The sequence below is a fragment of the Myxocyprinus asiaticus genome, chromosome 21 (genome assembly GCF_019703515.2).
Source record: "Myxocyprinus asiaticus isolate MX2 ecotype Aquarium Trade chromosome 21, UBuf_Myxa_2, whole genome shotgun sequence".
Taxonomy (NCBI): domain Eukaryota; kingdom Metazoa; phylum Chordata; class Actinopteri; order Cypriniformes; family Catostomidae; genus Myxocyprinus; species Myxocyprinus asiaticus.
Genome location: NC_059364.1, coordinates 45,071,514 through 45,093,778, shown reverse-complemented (window position 1 = coordinate 45,093,778; position 22,265 = coordinate 45,071,514).

Genomic DNA, 22,265 nt, shown 5'->3' with positions numbered 1-22,265 from the left:
CAACTGTAAGTGATATATATATATATATATATATATATATATATATACCAAGAAAATTGTTCCTTGTTCTTAAATGGTGACTTTTTTCATGGTTGTTGTTTTTATGTCATATATTCGAGTCACAGATAAATACCCACGTCCCCGGGTGAAGTATGTCCAGAATCTATTTATACTACTCGCATGCATACCCAAAGAATGTACTGTTTTACCAGCTGAGAAGTGTGTCCTTCATCAAATACAGTACATACTATGACATTACGTCATAAAGAATGGGTACCTATGCGGCGGGAATGAACAAATCACTCTCTGAGACTCTCGTTCTTCCCAAAGCATATAAAAGATTCATTTAAAATTAACAAATCATTCATAAACGACCCATCATGAATCATTACTGCTGTTTCACTGATTAAAGCACATGAGATAAAGAGATGCGCTGCCCAGCAGACCATTTTGCATTTCTGGGTGAAGAGGGACTGTAAAAAATCAATACAACAAGTTAGCGAAAAAACAACTTTACTTTGCCACATTGTAAACTAAATATCTCCCATTCACCAACATTGTTCCCATTGGAATCAGTTCGAGATTAGATACCAGACCAGTACCAGTACCACTTTTGTTGATGTCTGACGTGACGTGAAGCTTTCAATGTGAACAACCTCAAGTCGATGCGACGCCATACGCTTTCACTTTTACTTTTTACTTCCCAATTACTGTAGAAAGTGTATAAGCATTGGACATGTTCTACTTATATAAGATCTGAGGTGAATGGAGCCTCAGGGTAGATTAGTCAGAAGAGAGAGATGAGGAACAGTTGATCAGGTAAAGATGTCATTCAAGAAATAAGATACTGAGGCAAACAAACACTATTGAAAAGCCCACTCAAGTCATTTTTTCAACCCGATCTCATGAGAAGTCATATGAATTTGTACAAGTTGGTGAAATCATATGAAATCGTACAAGTTTGTTCGCATGTAATGTGGACATAAGTGAAAGTTCCGCGTGTCAGACGTTGTGTAAATGCTTATTAATTTTATACCCAAACCCCATAATTATCTGTAAGGATAATTTGAAGTGTATAGAGTATGTTTTGTATGAAGGCAGAAAGTAATTGTTGCGTTTTAAATGGAGATGAGGGAGAATCGTCTGATTGGCTGTTGCAAAAGTCGTAAGAATTCGTACAATCCAACTTGTATGATTTCATATAATATAGCCAACTCGTGCAAAATTATATGATTTCTCTGTGAGAGTGTGTTGTAGTTTTTGTATAATGCCTGTCAAAATATGCATTTAAAAACATTTCATAGAACTAATTGTGTAGCAGAGCTACTCGTGTAGGTCTATACAGGTGCATCTCAATAAATTAGAATGTTGTGGAAAAGTTCATTTATTTCAGTAATTCAACTCAAATTGTGAAACTCGTGTATTAAATATTCAATGCACACAGACTGAAGTAGTCTAAGTCTTTGGTTCTTTTAATTGTGATGATTTTGGCTCACATTTAACAAAAACCCACCAATTCACTATCTCAAAAAATTAGAATACATCATAAGACCAATAAAAAAAACATTTTTAGCGAATTGTTGGCCTTCTGGAAAGTATGTTAATTTACTATATATGTACTCTGTACTTGGTAGGGGCTCCTTTTGCTTTAATTACTGCCTCAATTCGGCGTGGCATGGAGGTGATCAGTTTGTGGCACTGCTGAGGTGGTATGGAAGCCCAGGTTTCTTTGACAGTGGCCTTCAGCTCATCTGCATTTTTTGGTTTCTTGTTTCTCATTTTCCTCTTGACAATACCCCATAGATTGTCTATGGGGTTCAGGTCTGGTGAGTTTGCTGGCCAGTCAAGCACACCAACACCATGGTCATTTAACCAACTTTTGGTGCTTTTGGCAGTGTGGGCAGTTGCCAAAGCCTGCTGGAAAATGAAATCAGCATCTTTAAAAAGCTGGTCAGCAGAAGGAAGCATGAAGTGCTCCTAAATTTCTTGGTAAACAGGTGCAGTGACTTTGGTTTTCAAAAAACACAATGGACCAACACCAGCAGATGACATTGCACCCCAAATCATCACAGACTGTGGAAACTTATACTGGACTTCAAGCAACTTGGGCTATGAGCTTCTCCACCCTTCCTCCAGACTCTAGGACCTTGGTTTCCAAATGAAATACAAAATTTGCTCTCATTTGAAAAGTGGACTTTGGAACACTGGGCAACAGTCCAGTTCGTCTTCTCCTTAGCCCAGGTAAGACGCCTCTGACGTTGTCTGTGGTTCAGGAGTGGCTTAACAAGAGGAATACGACAACTGTAGCCAAATTCCTTGACATGTCTGTGTGTGGTGGCTCTTGATGCCTTGACCCCAGCCTCAGTCCATTCCTTGTGAAGTTCACCCAAATTCTTGAATAGATTTTGCTTGACAATCATAAGGCTGTGGTTCTCTCGGTTGGTTGTGCATTTTTTTCTTCCACACTTTTTCCTTCCACTCCTTGTGAAGGGTGTCAATGATTGTCTTCTGGACAACTGTCAGATCAGCAGTCTTCCCCCATGACTGTGTAGCCTAGTGAACCAAACTGAGAGACCATTTTGAAGGCTCAGGAAACCTTTGCAGGTGTTTTGAGTTGATTAGCTGATTGGCATGTCACCATATTCTAATTTTTTGAGATAGTGAATTGGTGGGTTTTTGTTAAATGTGAGCCAAAATCATCACAATTGAAAGAACCAAAGACTTAGACTACTTCAGTCTGTGTGCATTGAATTTATTTAATACACGAGTTTCACAATTTGAGTTGAATTACTGAAATAAATGAACTTTTCCATGACATTCTAATTTATTGAGATGCACCTGTATGTGTCCAAATGATGTTGTCCTTTGTGTATGTTGTGTATGTTTTATTTTAAAATTAGTTTTTTATTTCACAGCACTTTGGTCAAATTTTATTTTTTCGTTTGTTTTTAAATATGTGTTATATAAATAAAATGACTCTTTTTTTGTATATAGTTTCATTATCTTCCCTGAGGTAAACTGATAATGTTAGTTAGTTCCACCCTGTCTCTGACAGTCTTTCTGAAAAGCTTGATTTTTGCCTCAGCTCCTCCTTTAAACTTCAGTGTAACCACCCTCTGTTATGATTGGCTAACAGCATGCAGCCCCTCAAAATCAACCATTTTTGAAACTCAGTCGGAAGAGAATAAACAAGCACCAAAACATTAGAAATGTACATTTCATGGTTTAAACAATGCACATCCAACATATTGCATCCAAATTTATTACACTATTCATCTCAAAGCACAACTGTTAACACACACCCTGTCTACACCGGATACTATAATCAATGATGCTGTCTACCATGGAAGTGTCCGTTGTGGCACGTCACTCCAACAGTAAACAAACAGGTGTTCCATTTTGCGCAGGCGCTACTACTGCCAAAAACACAAAGAAATGTTTCAGAAAGTTTGTGTCGACGCGCCTGGTGTAGACAGCCTCAAGTTTCTGCGTTGCGTTGTGTCAACGGACGTGCCCGGTGTTGACAGCATGTCAGCATTATAAACAGTCATGAACTGTTTACTTATCAAGTCCAGTAGTGTTTTTAACTCCCCCATATTCTTCAGTGACAATTCCTTGGCAAAGACTAATTTTATGACTGCTTCACAAGACGCATGCATCCAGTTTATCATCCTGCACTGAGGTGCACATCGCCGGAAACAAATCAAAATGGCCAAGACATCCATCTAGTGCGTGTTTACATACACCAACAATTAAATATTGCGCTGATAGGTGAAAGAACAGTTTGTCCTTTTGTCCTCTCTGTCTCTGTTTATGAGTCAAGTGAGCACCAGTGGCGGGGCCATGGGTGTGATGATTTTAAAATAGGCATTGATGTTGTTTCTGTAGAGGTCATCTTGAATTAATGAGTACCCAAGTGACGTAGGGTTGTCATGGAAGTAGAGAATGGGGCGTTTTGGCAGCTTAGTTTCAATAAATAATTTTATTGCATTGGGGATTAAGTTTTGAGTTCTGGAATTTACAGTATTTTTAAAAATATTTTTTTTAAATTATTATTATATTATAGTAGAATGACCTCTTATATCTCAAAATATCAAGGAAAATTGTATTCCTCATGACACGACTCCTTTAAAATGTCTTAAATCCCCAATGTATCTGGCTTATGTGTATATATTACAGTGAGGGACAGCAGCCAGGCAGGCATTTCAGATGAGCAGAAAATAAATTTAATTTTCTAAAAGGGAAGATAGTTTGATATGATACATTGTACAAATATTTAAGAGTATGCTATAAATATGAATTTATATTTATCTTTGCATTAAAGCTGCACTATATAAGATTGTTTGGTTAAAAATGAACAAATTGCCATTATTGAGTACATAAACAATCAGTGTTCAAAACAATGTCCTTACCTCCCATGATTCAGTATGGTAAGCCTATAAACATTATTTGTATTTTAAGTTGTTGGGTCGGATTTGGTGCAAAATCGTTGTCTTGTGACGTTCATCCTTGCATCATTATGTCATGTCCGTAAACACAGGAAAGAAGTACCAGCTGTCTCATGTTCCGGCTGGAGAAACTACGTTCAGTTCAGTCAGTCACACTCGCAGAGTTCAGGACAGCATCACAGTAATCCGTTTGGCGAAGTTGTTTACCTGCTATAATGCTTGTATGAATTGAACATTACTCATGTGTTAACTGATCGCGATGTACCTACGTTGTCTAGTGAAATTACTGTGACATGTTTACTAATATTCATGACTTCTGAAATTGACTTCTTGTAACTGTTATATTGCATATTTGAGCATATTATTTTTATGTTTAATAAAGTATATTTTATCCCCATCATTATTGAATCCTCGTTTTATGTTATTAGTTTACAGTGTTATTGTGTGCATTGCATAGACATACTGTTGTAGTATTACGGTTAACTTGCATTATCAACTGAGGCTGTACAATATAATATAAAAATAACAAAGTCTTCCACTGAACTCGTATCAGCCTTATCACGAGTTTCACCTCTTAAATTGATGTGTAGTACAATACAAACATTCTGGTATGATATATACTGGTAGCGATTGAGGTGATTAAGTCCCCTGTTCTCTATATAAAAGTGCTATAAGTGTAGTTGTATTCCATGCACTCCTGTTTTGAAAGAATAAATCCAACCAGGAAAGAGAGTGAAGTGGATGGCCCAGATGCACAACAAAAAGAAGACAAAAGCTTTTGTTGTTGGTGACTTCAACATCCACATAGATAATGAAAATGATACACTGGGATCAGCATTTATCAATATTCTGAACTCTGTTGGGTCATACAAAATGTGACAGGACCAGCTCATTGCCATAATCACACACTAGACTTCATTCTGTCATTAGGTTGATGTTGATAATATAGCAAATTCTGCAGAGGATCGATGACATCTCAGATCATTACCTAGTCGCTTGTATGTTGCACTTTGCTAAGGTCACTCAATCTGTGCCGCATTACTGATCATGTAGAACTATTCTTCCAACCACTAAAGATAGCTTCACTAATAATATTCCAGATCTGTCTCAAATACTCAGTAAGCCAAAAATTTCAGAAGAACTTGATAGAGTCACAGAAAATATAGATACAGTCTTCTCAAGCTCGCCCCCATTTGATTAAAGAAAGTTAAAGAGAAAAGCCCTGCACTGTGGTACAATGATCACGTTAATGTTCTCAAGAGAGTAGCTTGGAAAATGGAGCGCAAGTGGAAGAGTAGAAAATTAGAAGTGTTTTGCTGTGCATGGAAGGATAGTGTCTCAAGCTACAGAAAGGCTCTAAAAGCTGCCAGGTCGGCATATTTTCTCACTAAAACTCATAGAAAATAACCACAACAATCCTAGGTGTTTATTCAGTACTGTAGATAAATTGACAAGGAACAAATCTTCAACTGAACCTGATATTCCACTGCAGCACAGTAGTAATGACTTTATGAATGTATTTACTGATAAAATATAAATCATCAGAAACAAAATTGGAATTATGCAACCATCTGCCAGAGCACCTCAGAAGACAGTGTCTCACAGTATATCCTATGAGCAACTGTAGTCCTTTGCTGTCATAGGACTCCTGAGCTAAAAAAAACGTATTAAAACATCAAAAGCAACACCATACCTACTAAGCTCCTAAAAGAGGTGTTTTCTGTAATCTCAGTCCTGTAATCAAACTCTGTTTAATATTAATATCTCCTCGCTATCTTTAGGGCATGTCCCAAGAAACTTTAAGCTGTCAGTTATCAGACCTCTTATCAAGAAACTACAGCTTGATCTTGGAGAGTTATAATTATAGACAGATCTCAAATTTCCTATTTATGTAAAAAATACTAGAAAAGTGTCAGCATGAACAGAGAGAGAGAGAGAGAGAGAGAGAGAGAGAGAGAGAGAGAGAGAGAGAGAGAGAGAGATGTTAGTGAACCCAGTAGCAGTTTTTAATGCTGAAGAAGACAATCTACAAACAGAAATAGCACAAGGCTTGATAAACAACAGAACAACTGCAAGCTCAATGCCACTATAGACGAGACTAGACAAGACAAGGAATAACTAAACATGAAGGTATAAATAGGGGCACAAATGAAGGTAAACGCAAAACAGCTGAACACAATGATGGAGGACAGGTGAGGATGATGACTGGGCTTCTTGGGAAATGTAGTGCAGAAAGTGAATTCAAAATAAGAGTCTCTAGAAGACGAGAAAATACAGAACAGTTTGTGACAAAAAGATAATGTCCTCCCAACTAAGTTCATTTTTACAGAGAATTTCAGTCAGGATTTAGGCCCCATCATAGTACAGAGACTGCACATATCAGAATTACAAATTACTTGCACTTATCATCTGATCGTGGCTGCATTCAACACCATAGATCACGATATTCTCTTAGATAGGCTTGAGAATGATGTTGGCATTTGTGGACAGGCATTAGCTTAGTTTTGGTCCTATTTTTCTGTGTAAATGAGGAATTGTCAGATCAAGCTAAAGTTAAGTATAGAGTGCTACAGGGATCAGTATTAGGGACTCTGCTTTTCTCCTTATATATGCTTCCCCTGGGAGACATCAGAAACCGTGGAATTAGTTTTCACTGTTTTTTTTTATTAACAATTTTTATTGATTCACATATATGTAACTCATAAGACAAAACATATATACATAGAATCAAACTTAACCCCAACTATTACCCCTCCCAATCCCACCCTAACCCCAACAACATAACAGTGGTCCCAAATGACATAGACACACACATGCACAAAAAATAAAATAAAAAAAATAAAAAGATAAACACAACAGCAATAATACACATCCACAAATGACAAATACCCGCCCCATTTCTCCATGAACACTTTATACCTCCCCGTTCCTCTGAATGTAATTTCCTCAAAGGCTGCCACCCTTCCCATCTCCGAGCACCACTCCTGAAAAGAGGGTGCTCCAGCCAACCTCCAGCCCCTCAAAATGATCTGCCTGGTGATCATGACACTGGTTAAGACCCAACTCTTTATGTGTCTACTTTCAATGTCAATGACTGCCCCATCACCCAAGATACAGAGTCTGGGGCAGAATGTTACCTGAATGCCTAACACATCGCACACCAGACTCTGCACCTTTAACCAAATCTTTTGCATTTCAACACACCCCCAAAAGAAATGGGTTATATCTCCATCTGCTGATTGGCATCACCAGCAGGTGGGTGTGTCTTTAAGACCAAGCCTATACAATTTAGAGGGGGTCCAATAGAACCGATGTAAAATCTTGAATTGTATAAGGCAGAAATCACCTCTCCTAGAGTATCTGCTGCTTTAGGGGGTGTATGCTATTCCCAAAAATAGTACAGAGCAAGTGGCGTAGCTGAAGATACCTAAAAAACTGAGATCTGGGATCCCAAAATATTGAACCAAATTTTCAAAGGATCTCATCACACCACTCTCATAAAGATCACCGAGTGTATTAACCCCCCTCGCAATCCACTCTGACCAAAAAAAGGGGACTTATTAATGCATAGTTTGGGGTTTAGCCATAGGCTCGAGGCAACATTTAGATAAATATCAGAATGAAACACTCTGGACACTTTTGTCCATACTGAGTGTAAATGTGAAATAACGGGGTGTGATTTAACTTCTCTGGTTAGATTGGCAGAAAGGCTTTGCAATGGCAAAATAGGGGCAAGAACTTCTTGTTTAATGCAGAACCAGGGAGGGGATCTTTCATGTGGAAGCCACCAATGAGCCAAATGTCTGAGACCGAACACATAATAATAAAATACAATCTTGGGCAGGCCTAGCCCACCTTTGTCAATCGGCCTATATAGCTTGTAATCTGGGGCGTTTGACACTCCAAATAAAAGACTTCGCTATGCTCTCAAATTGCTTGATATAAGAGAGGGGGACATCTACCGAGAGAGACTGTAGCAGGTAGTTAAATTTTGGAATACAGTTAATTTTAATAACATTAATCTTCCCAATCATCGATAAATGTAATTGTAAGGAGGAGGCGAGAAGCAGTTTTCCTGGTTCAGGTAAGGATTTATTTTCTCTCTCTGCAGCACAATTATAGTCTCACAGTCTTTGCGTTATGCACTAAATTAATCCACAATCACACACCGCTTCACAAAATAAACTCTCATCATTTGTAATAAAACTCTTTGCTTCTTGTTCGGGTCTGTGGTGCCCAGGCTCTCTCTCTCTTCTATTTGTGGTGTGTCTCTATTTATGCCACTCTCCTCGTGCTCACTGAAATTAGAGACAGGTGTTAGACATAATTTAGCTCAGGTGTAAGCGCCCTTACCGCTTTCTCCTCTCCGGAGAGATGCTTGACCACGCCCCCACTGCCACATATCCCCACCGCCCGACTCAGGCCGGGGCGGCATCCGGCCTGCCTACCACTCCCCCCCAATTCCTGGAAAGGAAGTTGGCGACAGCCATCTGCGCCCCCGGTCTGTGGACCACCTTGAACTTAAACTGCTGAAGAGCCAGGTACCAACGGGTGATCCGGGCATTGGTATCTTTCATGCGGTGGAGCCACTGGAGTGGGGTGTGATCGGAACAGAGGGTGAAGGCCCACCCCAACAGGTAGTATCGGAGAGTGAGGACCGCCCACTTGATGGCAAGACACTCCTTTTCTATGGTGCTGTACTTAGTTTCCCTCAATGAGAGCTTACGGCTAATGTACAGCATCGGGCACTCCTCCCCCTCCACCACCTGCGAGAGTACGGCCCCCAGCCCCCTGTCTGAAGCATCTGTCTGTAAAACAAAAGGGAGAGAGAAGTCAGGTGAATGTAAAAGTGGCCCCCCACAAAGTGCGGCTTTAACTTGCGTGAACACCTGTTGACACTGCTCCGTCCACTGGACCAGGTCTGGAACTCCCTTTTTAGTGAGATCAGTCAGCGGGCTGGTGACGTCCGAATAATTAGGTATGAACCTTCTATAATAGCCAGCCAGCCCCAGGAACTGTCTCACCCCCTTTTTGGTCTTGGGTCTCGGGCAGGTCGCAATCGCCGCTGTCTTGTCAATTTGGGGATGCACCTGCCCGTGGCCCAAGTGGAACCCCAGATACCGTACCTCCACCCGTCCAATCGCGCACTTCTTCGGGTTCGCTGTGAGTCCCGCTTGGCGCAGGATCTCAGAACCGCCCTCAGATGTTGCATATGCCGCTGCCAATCATTGCTGTAAATGATGATGTCATCTAAATAGGCAGTGGCATAAGCTGAATGCGGTCTGAGGATTCGGTCCATGAGATGCTGAAACGTAGCCGGGGCCCCAAACAAACCGAACGGAAGTGTCACAATTGGTGTAATCCAAACAGTGTGGAGAAGGCGGTTTTCTCACGGGAAATTGATGTCAAGGGGATCTGCCAATAACCCTTCATCAAATCCAATGTCGAATAAAAACGAGCAGTGCCAAACCGATCGAGCAACTCATCAACGCGAGGCATTGGATATGCATCAAATTTAGACACCGCATTGACTTTTCTATAATCCACACAGAATCGCACAGACCCGTCGCTCTTAGGCACTAGAACAACTGGGCTGGACCAGTCGCTGTGGGATTCTTCTATTACTCCCATATCAAGCATCACATCCAATTCTTCCCAAACAATTTTCTTCTTGTGTTCAGGTAATCGATAGGGGCAGCTATGTACCACGACCCCCGGCTCGGTCTCGATGTGGTGATGGATGAGGTTTGTACATCCTGGTAGAGGGGAGAACACATCCACAAACTCCTGTTGCAACCTAGCAACCTCCGCGAGTTGACTCGGTGAGAGGTGGTCTCCGCAAATGACCGGGGTGAACTGTTTATGTTTTGAACTCACCTCCGGTCCGAGCTCCGCCTTCTCGGGAACTACCATAGCCAATGTCATGGGAACCGCCTCCCTCCACAATTTCAGGAGATTGAGGTGGTATATTTGACGTGCGCCCCCTCTATTGGTTCGTTTAACCTCATAATCGAGATCTCACACTCGTCGTGTGACCTCAAAGAGTCCTTGCCACTTCGCGAGTAATTTAGAGCTCGATGTGGGAAGCAATACAAGCACTTTATCTCCCGGTGCAAATTCCCTTAGCTGAGTTCCCCTGTCATAGAGTCGGCGCTGTTGTTCTTGAGCTTGGAGCAAATTCTCCTGTGTTAGCTGCCCCAAAGTGTGGAGTTTTGCTCTAAGATCAAGAACGTACTGAATTTCATTTTTACTGTTTGAAGGTCCCTCCTCCCAGGCCTCTCGCAATACATCAAGCACACCGCGTGGGCGTCGCCCATACAGCAGTTCGAATGGGGAGAAGCCAGTGGAGGCTTGCGGGACCTCTCATACTGCAAATAACAGGGGGTCGAGCCATTTATCCCAATTTCTAGCATCGTCGTGTACGAACTTACGAATCATGTTTTTGAGGGTTTTATTAAATCGTTCCACCAGGCCATCCGTTTGAGGATGGTACACGCTGGTGCGAATCGATTTAATGCTCAACAATTCGTACAGCTCGTGTAGTGTCCGTGACATAAACGTTGTGCCCTGATCGGTGAGGATTTCTTGCGGAATCCCCACCCAGGAGATTATTTTGAAGAGTGCTTCCGCAACACTGCGTGCTGAGATGTTGAGAAGAGGCACTGCTTCCGGATATCGCATTGCATAGTCCACTAGGACAATACAAAGCGATGTCCGCGTGCTGACCGTTCTAATGGCCCGACGAGGTCCATTCCAATTCTCTCAAAGGGGACCTCGATCAGAGGGAGAGGGCGTAATGGTGCTTTTGGGGTGGCTGGTGGGTTAACCAGCTGGCATTCGCGGCATGCCACACACCACCTGCGGATGCCCGGCCAATAGAAACAGGCTATTAGACAGTTCAGTGTCTTCTTTTCTCCTAAGTGACCTGCCATGGGATTATAATGAGCCACCTGGAATACCATTTCCTGACGGCTCCTTGGAATCAAAAGTTGGGTTGTATCCTCTTTGGTCCAAGTGTCCTGTGTCACTCTATACAACTGCTCATTTATAATTGCAAAATAGGGGTATGAAAGTGCGATGTCAGGCTGGAGTTGTTGACCATCAATGACTCTCACTTGGTCAAAGGCGTGTTTGAGGGTTTCGTCTCGCGACTGCTCCAAAGGGAAATCCCCCTCAGGGAATTCCCTGAGAAGGGGAGGGGTTGCAGCCTCTCCCCCTCTCTCGTCATCATGACGTGGAGCTGTCAAGGACGGCCCCGGCTCCGCCTCCCCTGCCAGAGCATCGCACATTACACATCTCCCTAACTTCATACAGGACCCATCCACGCAAATTCCCTTTAATAAAACTCTAAAATCAGGCCAATCAGTCCCCAAAATCAGCGGATGGGTGAGGCGGGAACTAACCGCGGCCTCCACTCTATGCTTTTTCCCACAGAATTTAATCGTCAGGGTCACCACTGGATACTTGTGAATATCCCCGTGTACACATTTCACCTTCACCGTTTTAGTTGTGACCAGTGCCTCGGGTTGAACCAGGCGTTGGTGGATAGTGGTTTGATTACACCCGGTGTCCACCAACGCTTGGTGAGTACCCCCCTTGACACTTACCGGTATCCGGTACGCTCCGGCCCGGTTGGGGGCAGCCTGTGGGAGGTCAGAGACCCGTCTATAAGACAACTACCAACAGCACGGATTGGACAACTTCGACAGTTGGGGAGACAAAATGGAAATTGGTAGCCCCAGTTGAGGCTGCACTCAGCGGCAGGGATGGACAAAATAACATCACATGAGATACTAAAATGGCACCAGCCCTCAGTGGCAGGACTATTTAACATAATTTTGGCAACAGAAGCCCTGCCTACAACCCTGTCTTGCGCAAGAGTTACGTTTATACCTAAGGTAGAATGCCCGACGAATCCAGGTGACTTCAGGCCAATTACCATCTCATCCGTGCTAGCCCGTACCCTCCACAAAATCCCTCCATCCTGGGGCACCTCCACCGTGCCTCCCGTCTGAAGTGCAGCCCCCTCTCCCCTTCTCCTCTCGTCCGTCCGGTCGCCCCCTTAGCGGGGGGAGGCTGGGTGGCTCACGGGGGGTTGCGTGGAGTGGGTAGTCTGTCGCGCCGCCACGAGGGCGGGTCCGGCAGGCAGTGTGTGCCTCTGTGCCATGGCGGCGACTCTGAATATGCGCCGGGCCCTTCTCGTGGATCTCCCCACATCCTCCGGCAGGTGGTCTCCCTGACATGCAGCTGACTTAGAACTGGTGCAGACCAGGGGAATCTGACTGTTTAATTAAAACAGAGCATTGCGAAGGCCGACGGCGGATGTTTACGCGATGTGATTTCTGCCCAGTGCTCTGAATGTCAAAGTGAAGAAATTCAATGAAGTGCGGGTAAACGGCGGGAGTAACTATGACTGTTACATGGCCCGGGCGCCTCCTCGTGGCGACTGCTGGATAGCGTGGGAAACACCGGTGTTGTATTCAACGACCCACCTGAACTAAGATCCAGGCCACTCCCATGCAGGCCAACCACCCGCTTGGGGAGAAACTGCTGGTTACAGATACAAAAAATTATAATGGAAAAACTGGCCCCTCTGGAAGCCAGGAAAGCAGCAGCCGTGAAGCTTTGGCAAGGGCTAGCACGAGTACTTTGGACAAAAGTATTACCTCTAAGACAGTGACAACCTGTAACGACTGTGGGAAAACCTTTCCTTCCTGGAGAAGTCTGGGTATGCACAGACATCACCAGCACCCTAAGGAGCTGAATGAAGAAAGGGTACAACTACTGCTGAAGAAAAGGAAGATGTGGTCAACACTTGAAGACGACCAGCTGATTAAATTGGCAAATGAGGAATGGAGGGATACCATGCTCAAAAAGGAGCATTTGAGGATATTGCACCTGACTCTCTCTCACCGATCAAGCGATGCCATCAAGAAGAGACTGCAAATACTGAAATGGACGCCCCCTCTGCTGGAACAAGATCTGAGCCAGTCATCCTCCTCTCAAATGGTGCCAACAATTACATTACTTAAGGCATTGGAATCTCCAACTCTGGGAAGTGGAAGGAAGAATGAGGGACGTGGTGTGAGAGGCAAAATATGAAAGGAAGAGGAAGACAAATACCTTCTAAAGCAGGCAGATGAGATGTGGGTAAAAGAAATGTTGAAGAAAGAACTTGCCTGAAGACTGAGTGAGGAAGTCACAGGAAGATCCATCGAGGCAATAAAGAAGAGACTCCAAATGCTCGGTTGGACCCCACCAATAACCTCAGCAGCAATAACGCTTAAACCAACATGTAGGCCGCAACATCAAGCTAACACCTCTACAGTGGATACGTCGCTAAATGAGGGAAGAATTGAGGGGTCACAGACAACAACCTTGCTCACGGGAAGTGTGACAACATCTACACAAGGCCTTGAACAAGAAGGGTCATGGAGAGAAACAATGCTTAAAAAGGCAATGGAGAACTTGGATGAGCCTAAGATAGGGAGTGATGGATTGAAGAAAATGACCAAAGATATGCTTAAAGGACATATTACCATCGCTCAAGGAGCAGAATGGCTGAAGAGGCATATACAACAACTTATTCCCTTAAAATGAAAACAAACAAGGCAATAAAAGCGCAGGACAAGAAACCATCGTTCAATAAGCAAATACGGTGAGCAAGATATGCCAACATCCAAAAGCTGTATAAACTTAAGAAAAAGGATGCATTACACACAATCTTGCAAGGCCAATGGAGGGAGGCATATAGAGGATTGGATCAAAAAATTGATGGGATGGAGGAGTACTGGGCGAAGGTCTATAAGACAACTACCAACAGCACGGATTGGACAACTTCGACAGTTGGGGAGACAAAATGGAAATTGGTAGCCCCAGTTGAGGCTGCACTCAGCGGCAGGGATGGACAAAATAACATCACATGAGATACTAAAATGGCACCAGACCTCAGTGGCAGGACTATTTAACATAATTTTGGCAACAGAAGCCCTGCCTACAACCCTGTCTTGCGCAAGAGTTACGTTTATACCTAAGGTAGAATGCCCGACGAATCCAGGTGACTTCAGGCCAATTACCATCTCATCCGTGCTAGCCCGTACCCTCCACAAAATCTTAGCCAGAAGAATAAGAGAAGAATTCCAATTCTCTCCGCTCCAGTATGCCTTTCTACAGAGATGGCTGTCTGGAAGCATCAGCACTACTTCATGCACTTACACATCGAGGCATACTCACGATGAAACACGACCTATGGCTGCACTATTCCTGGATCTGGCCAAAGTGTTCGACACATTCTCACATAGGGCAATCCTCGAATCAGCGAAAGGAGCTGGAATGCCACCACCCCTAGTAAGATACATGGCTCACCTCTAAAGTCATTCTGAATTACACCTCGGAACAATGACTACGACATGTGGAAGAGGGGTGAGGACCCAATTTCACCAATTCTGTTTATACTTATGATGGGAGAGATTGTAGAAAAGGCAATCCCTGAAATTGGTATCGAGATGGGAGAACAGCAAGTGGCAGTGATGGCCTACGCCGACGACTTGATATTGCTAGCCCAGCAGCCACAGCAATTACAGGCCAAGCTAAATAACCTGTATGATGCATTGGAAATGGCAGGACTGTTGTTGAATGAAAATAAATCAGCCACTATGACAATAGCCAAAGATGGAAGAAGGAAACAAATGGTACTGCTTCCCCACTTCTACAACACCAAGGATGGAGTAATACCACCTATGGGAATAAAAGACAAGCAAAAATACCTGGGAATAGAGTTCTGTTGGAAAGGAAAGATCTTTCCTAAGCAAACTAAAGAACTAGAATGAATACTACACGAAGTCACAACTGCCCCATTGAAACCATACCAACGGATGGAACTTCTCAAAACATTCCTTGTACCAAAATTAACACACAAAATGGTGGTAGGATGTGCCCACAGGAACACAATAGCCAAAATGGACGGAATGATAAGGAAAGCAGTGAGAAAGTGGTTCCACCTACCCACGGACACACCCCTCAGCTTTCTATATACACCAATAAAAGCTGGTGAATTGGGAATTCCACATCTGGGGACTTCAATTCCACTTTTACAAAAACATCGATTTGAAAAACTACTCGCAAACAATAACATCTTTGAAAAGGACTGGACAACCATCATTCAAGACAATACTACGCAGGATTAACCTGCCTTGTAAATTGGCAAAGAGACTGTATGTACGGCCGAGGAAGCGAAGGATGAATGGACTAAACTACTAAAGGCCTCGGTGGATGGGAGAGACCTGGTGATGGAAGAAGTGGACAATGCAAGCTACCACTGGTTGGAAAGACCAGGCAACATCTTTCCCCGCCTTCACCTACGGGGAATTCAACTTTGCGGAGGAGTGCTAAACACAAAAGCAAGAGCAGCCAGAGGAAGGAACAAAGATGTTGAAGATACACAATGTCGAGGGGCATGTCACACAAAGGAGACATTAAACCATATATTACAGATCTGCGAAGTTACCCATGACGCAAGATACACCCGACATTACTGGGTAGTTAAACACACAGCAAAACTCCTTAGGAAAAGTGCAGCCAAGACATGGATAGAACTGGTCATACCGACGAAGACAAGCTTTATTAAGCCCGACATCATGATCGACAATGGAAGGAAAATAACAATTCTAGACGTGTCAATAGTGGCAAGATATAGGATGGAAGAGAACTAAAGATTGCCAAATATGGCTCAATAGACAACAACGCTGCAATAACATCATGGACTGGAACCATGGCCCCGATAATCCATCAACCAGTGATCATCTCTAGTAGGGGACTGATCTATGGACAATCAGGAAGGGGACTGTCCAAGCGAGATCTGTCAGACCTCAGTCTTCTGTCAATACAAGGATCACTAAAATGTTAAAATCTATACACAAGAGGAACCTAGAATATTGCAATAAAGGAAAGTGCCATGCAATATGACCTGCACCTGCAGCGATGACCTTGCCAGAGATCACGAATAGCGCCTATAATGGCGCCTCAAGCACCGAGTGGACCTTATCTACAAAGGTGACTTGATAACAAGATGTAAATAGCCAAATGCCTCGTCATCTAATTAGTGACACGAATGAATGAATGAACAAGATTCCCACTGTCACACAGGTCGCGTAATGCCTGAATACCACAGATAGGAATAATGGAAAAGGACTTTGGTTCTATTTTGTGGGTTTTCATGAACCAGGGCCATGATTAAGAGGGACGGCCGTGGGCATTCGTACTGTGCCGCTAGAGGTGAAATTCTTGAACCGGCGCAAGACGGATGAAAGCATTTGCCAAGAATGTTTTCATTAATCAAGAACACAAGTCCAAAAGTCGAAGGATCAGATACCGTCGTAGTTCCGACCGTAAACGATGCCGACCCGCAATCCGGCGGGATTATTCCCATGACCCGCCGGGCAGCATGGGGGAAACCATGAGTCTTTGGGTTCCAGGGGGAGTATGGTTGCAAAGCTGAAACTTAAAGGAATTGACGGAAGGGCACCACCAGGAGTGGAGCCTGCGGCTTAATTTGACTCAACACGGGAAACCTCACCCGGCCCGGACACGGAAAGGATTGACAGATTGATAGCTCTTTCTCGATTCTGTGGGTGGTGGTGCATGGCCGTTCTTAGTTGGTGGAGCGATTTGTCTGGTTAATTCCGATAACGTACGAGACTCCGGCATGCTAAATAGTTACACGGCCCCGTGTGGTCGGTGTTCAACTTCGTAGAGGGACAAGTGGCGTTCAGCCACGTGAGATGGAGCAATAACAGGTCTGTGATGCCCTTAGATGTCCGGGGCTGCACGCGCACCGCAATGGGTGTATCAGCGTGTGTCTACCCTGCGCCGAGAGGTCGGGACTGGGGATTGCAACTATTTCCCATCAACGAGGAATTCCCAGTAAGCGCGGGTCATAAGGTCACGTTGATTAAGTCCCTGCCCTGTGTACACACCACCCGTCACTACTACCGATTGGATGGTTTAGTGAGGTCCTTGGATCGGCCCCGCCGGAGCTCCTCACGGGCCTTGGCGGAGCGCCGAGAAGACGATCAAACTTGGCTATCTAGAGGAAGTAAAAGTCGTAACAAGGTTTCCGTAGGTGAACCTGCGGAAGGATCATTTACGAAGGCTCCGATGACAAGATGCCCCAGAGCGGCTTTAAAAAAAGGCTGTGGGGGAGGTGGCGTCCCCCCACTCTTATCGAGGTCAGCTGTACCCTTGGCGCGCTGCGGGCGGATAGTGCGGGCGAGGTTGAGCACCCTGGGCGAGGGAAAAAGACTGATAGTCGACAAGTACCATAAGGGAAAGTTGAAAAGAACTTTGCAGAGAGAGTTCAAGAGGGCGTAAAACTGTTAAGAGGTAAAAGGGTGGGGTCCACACTGTCCGCCCGGAGGATTTTCTCCACGGCGGTGCGCCGCGACCGGCTACGGGTCGGCTTGGAAGGGACAGGGGGCGAAGGTGACTCGCAGCTCTGGCCGCGTGCTTTACAGCGCCCCCCCCGCCCCGACTTCACCGCTTCCCTCCGGGGCCGCGGCAAGGTATCCTTCGTGCCCTCCCTCCGCTCTCGGGCGGAGGGACGGGCCCCCTGCTCCTGACACGGATGTTGACCGGAGTGGACTGTCCTCAGTCCGCCTCCGACCATGCCGTGCCACCAGGGCGGGGAACGGCCCATGTCTCGAGGGCGCACGGGGTCCGTGGTGATGCCGGCCACTCACCCGCCATGGCGGGGGGTGCACCACCGGCCCGACTCGCCCGCAGCATCAGGGAGATGGAGCAAGAGACGTGCGTTCGTACCCGAAAGATGGTGAACTATGCCTGGGCAGGGCGAAGCCAGAGGAAACTCTGGTGGAGGTCCGCAGCGGTCCTGATGTGCAAATCGGAAAGATTAATCGAACCATCTAGTAGCTGGTTCCCTCCTAAGTTTCCCTCAGGATAGCTGGCATTCTTCGCAGTTTTATCCGGTAAAGCAAATGACTAGAGGCCTTGGGGCCGAAACGATCTCAACCTATTCTCAAACTTTAAATGGGTAAGAAGCCCAGCTCGCTGGCTTGGAGCCAGGCGTGGAATGCGAGACGCCTAGTGGGCCACTTTTGGTAAGCAGAACTGGTGCTGCGGGATGAACCGTACACTGGGTTAAGGCGCCCGATGCTGATGCTCATCAGATCCCAGAAAATGTGTTGGTTGATATAGACAGCAGGACTGTGGCCATGGAAGTTGGAATCCGCACCTGCCGAACCAACTAGCCCTGAAAATTTACTAACTTAACCCATGAATTGTACTACACATAGATAACTAATACTGGCATTATATTCATGCTGTTTAGCCAAAGGGGAACTGGCACCCGCAGTGAGCCTAGTTTCTCCCAAGGTTATTTTTCTCCATTAACCAACATATTATGGAGTTTTGTGTTCCTTGACACAGCTGCATTTGGCTTACTCACTGGAGGTCTAAATACAAATAATATTTGTTTTAAGCATAATCTACAATCACGTTTTTCATCAAACCGCACAATGATGTCTTTAAGACATTGCAGACATAACAGGTTCATTTTCTGTTATAGCATAATTTTCTTTCAAGCTGCTTTGAAACAGTGTGTGTTGTGAAATGCACTATACAAATAAAAATGACTTGATTGACTTGATAAGTACATCAGAGTCTCTGGTTTTAGAAACAGGTCTTAAACTAGCAGCTTTAATGAACAGTATATGACAAACAATTGCATTGCTGCAAGTAGAGGATACTTGTATGAACATTAAGCTTGAAGAATTCAGCATTTATTTACAGTAAATATAAATAGTTGTTTTTAACTTTATAAATGTCTTTACTGTAATTCTTCTTTTTTTTTATCCCCATTTCTCACAGTTTGGAATGCCCAGTTCCCACTACTTAGTAGGTCCTCGTGGTGGCGCGGTTACTCACCTCAATATGGGTGGCGGAGGACAAGTCTCAGTTGCCTCCGCTTCTGAGACTGTCAATCCGCGCATCTTATCACATGGCTCTCTGTGCATGACACCGCGGAGACTCAGCATATGGAGGCTCATGCTACTCTCCGCGATCCACGCACAACTTACCATGCACCCCATTGAGTGCGAGAACCACTAATCATGACCACGAGGAGGTTACCCCATGTGACTCTATCCTCCCTAGCAACCAGGCCAGTTTGGTTGCTTAAGAGACCTGACTGGAGTCACTCAGCACACCCTGGATTCGAACTTGTGACTCCAGGGGTGGTAGTCAGCGCTTTACTGTAATTCTTGATTAATGTAATACATCCTTGGTGAACAAATGCATCAATTTCTTTTAAAAACATAAATGTCTTTGTGTTTTAAAACTTTTGAACAGTTATAATAATTATAATAATAAATTTTCTTTTTTTATCACACATTATACATTTGCACATATACAGTGAAATTCTTCTTTTTCACATATCCCAGCTGGGCTGGGGTCAGAGTGCAGGGTCAGCCATGATACAGTGCCCCTGGAGCATATAGGGTCAAGGGCCTTGCTCAAGGGCCCAACAGTGGCATCTTGGCAGTGCTGGGGCTTGAACCCCAAACCTTCTGATCAGTAACCCAGAGCCTTAACTGCTGAGCTACCACTGCCTCCCAGTGGTAGCTCAGTTGTGTATAGCAGCCTATATATAGTATGTATACTCTATATAATATTCAATTTAAGTGTATTTTTGAATAATTCAGTGTTTCTTAACCCTTGTGTTGCGCTCGTTTGTGCTAACACCTTTTGTGTTCCTGGTCAAAAATGACCAGCCCACTAAGATTGTTAGTAAATCTCTCATATTGAATATATTATTCCAAGATATTGCATTAGATTTTTTTTTTTTTTTTTTTTTTTTGATAACTTCTTTTTAAATAATTATGACAGGTTTTGTACTTCTTTTTTTTATTTTTTTAAATATATAATTTTATTGATAGAAGGTTTCATTGAAATGAGCTTATAGCGGACTAGTAGGGGGCACTCCCTGCAGCAAAAAATAATATTGTATTAATTATATAATAACATATACACTACCGGTCCAAACTTTTGAAAAACTTGACTGAAATGTTTCTCATGATCTTAAAAATATTTTGATCTGAAGGTGTATGCTTAAATGTTTGAAATTAGTTTTGTTGGCAAAAATATAATTGTGCCACCATATTAATTTAATTACAAAACTAAAATGTAATTAAAAAAATATTTTTGAAATTGATGACTTGGACCAAATAATAAAGAAAAGCAGCCAATAAGTGCCCAACATAGATGGGAACTCCTTCAATGCTGTTTAAAAAGCATCCCAGGGTGATTCCTCAAGAAGTTGGTTGAGAAAATGTCAAGAGTACATGTCTGCAAATTCTAGGCAAAAGGTGACTACTTTGAAGATGCTAAAATATAACACAGTTTTGATTTATTTTGGATTTTGTTTAGTCACAACATAATTCCCATAGTTCCATTTATGTTATTCCATAGTTTTGATGACTTTACTATTATTCTAAAATGTGAAAAAAAATATATATATATATAATAAAGAATGAGTAAATGTTTCAAAACTTTTGACCAGTAGTATATATACACAAAATAGGTGTAATTTTTAAGCTTAGAAGCTGATCCTACCACTTCTTAAATGCTTTTAATTTGTTGACAAATTAGAACTGTTTTTAGAACAAACTTGTCATCACCACAATTATATTCATCACATGAGATAGCCATGTGATATGTATTGCTGGAAAATTCTCAATTAGTAAAATGCAATGAGAAAATTTGTTTCACTCAGAGACCAAACTGCAGTGAGAATTAGTGTATGAATCTCCCACTGACACACATAAATGTAATAAACAGGACTGTCTTTTTGTCATGTCCTTTTTATGCCAACAGGGCATTACAATAGTCCAGTCTTGAAATGACCAGAGCTTGGACCAAGAGCTGTGTAGCATATTCAGACAGAAAAGGTCTGATTTTCCTGATGTTGTGAAGCGCAAACCTGTAAGCCAAGTCATTGAACACCACTCCCAGAATCTAGGCTGTCCTGGATGGCATAAGTGTAGTTGAACCAAGAAGAATAGTGAGGTTGTGGTCAACAGACAGGTTGGCTAGACAATGCATAAGTCATAAATAAATGCATAAGTCATAAATAAGAGAGTTGCCTCATACTTCAGTTGTGACTGTATGTGACAGAATTTTCGTTCAGAGTATAAGACACCCAGGTTCAATTCTTAACCTGACATTCGTACTTTTTTGGTCAGCTAACGAAACCATAACTCATAAATATGGCACTAAAAGTTGAGAGAGAAAGAAGTTTTCAATAGCAGAAACAGCAATACAAATATTATTTGTAAATATAATTCACAAGTCAGTAAAATTTCAGCATGTAGTCTATCCAGTATACTCTGTCATCTGTTCAGAATCAGAATTAGAGATGTCAGATTCACAAAAAAGTACTATGATACTGAATTACCCTGTCTTGATATGTACCGTGTTAGTACTATGGTATTCTTTGTACCTTGTAGTGCCATGAAAATATTTTATATGAATATGCTAATAATTCAGTACTTATTAATAATTATTAATAATTAGCACATACTAGTACTTATTAATAATTCAATTAGTTATTTATCAAAGTAACAATGATATAACTATCCGATACCACCACATTATACCTCTTATTGCAATGTTTTTGTTTTCCAGACACCATGCTCCGGACATGAAACACAAGACAGCTTGTGACACGGGCACACAGCGCTAATGAGCGCAACACGAGGCGCACCCATGTTCACGAGAGACAAACGTAAACTATTGACGCGAGTG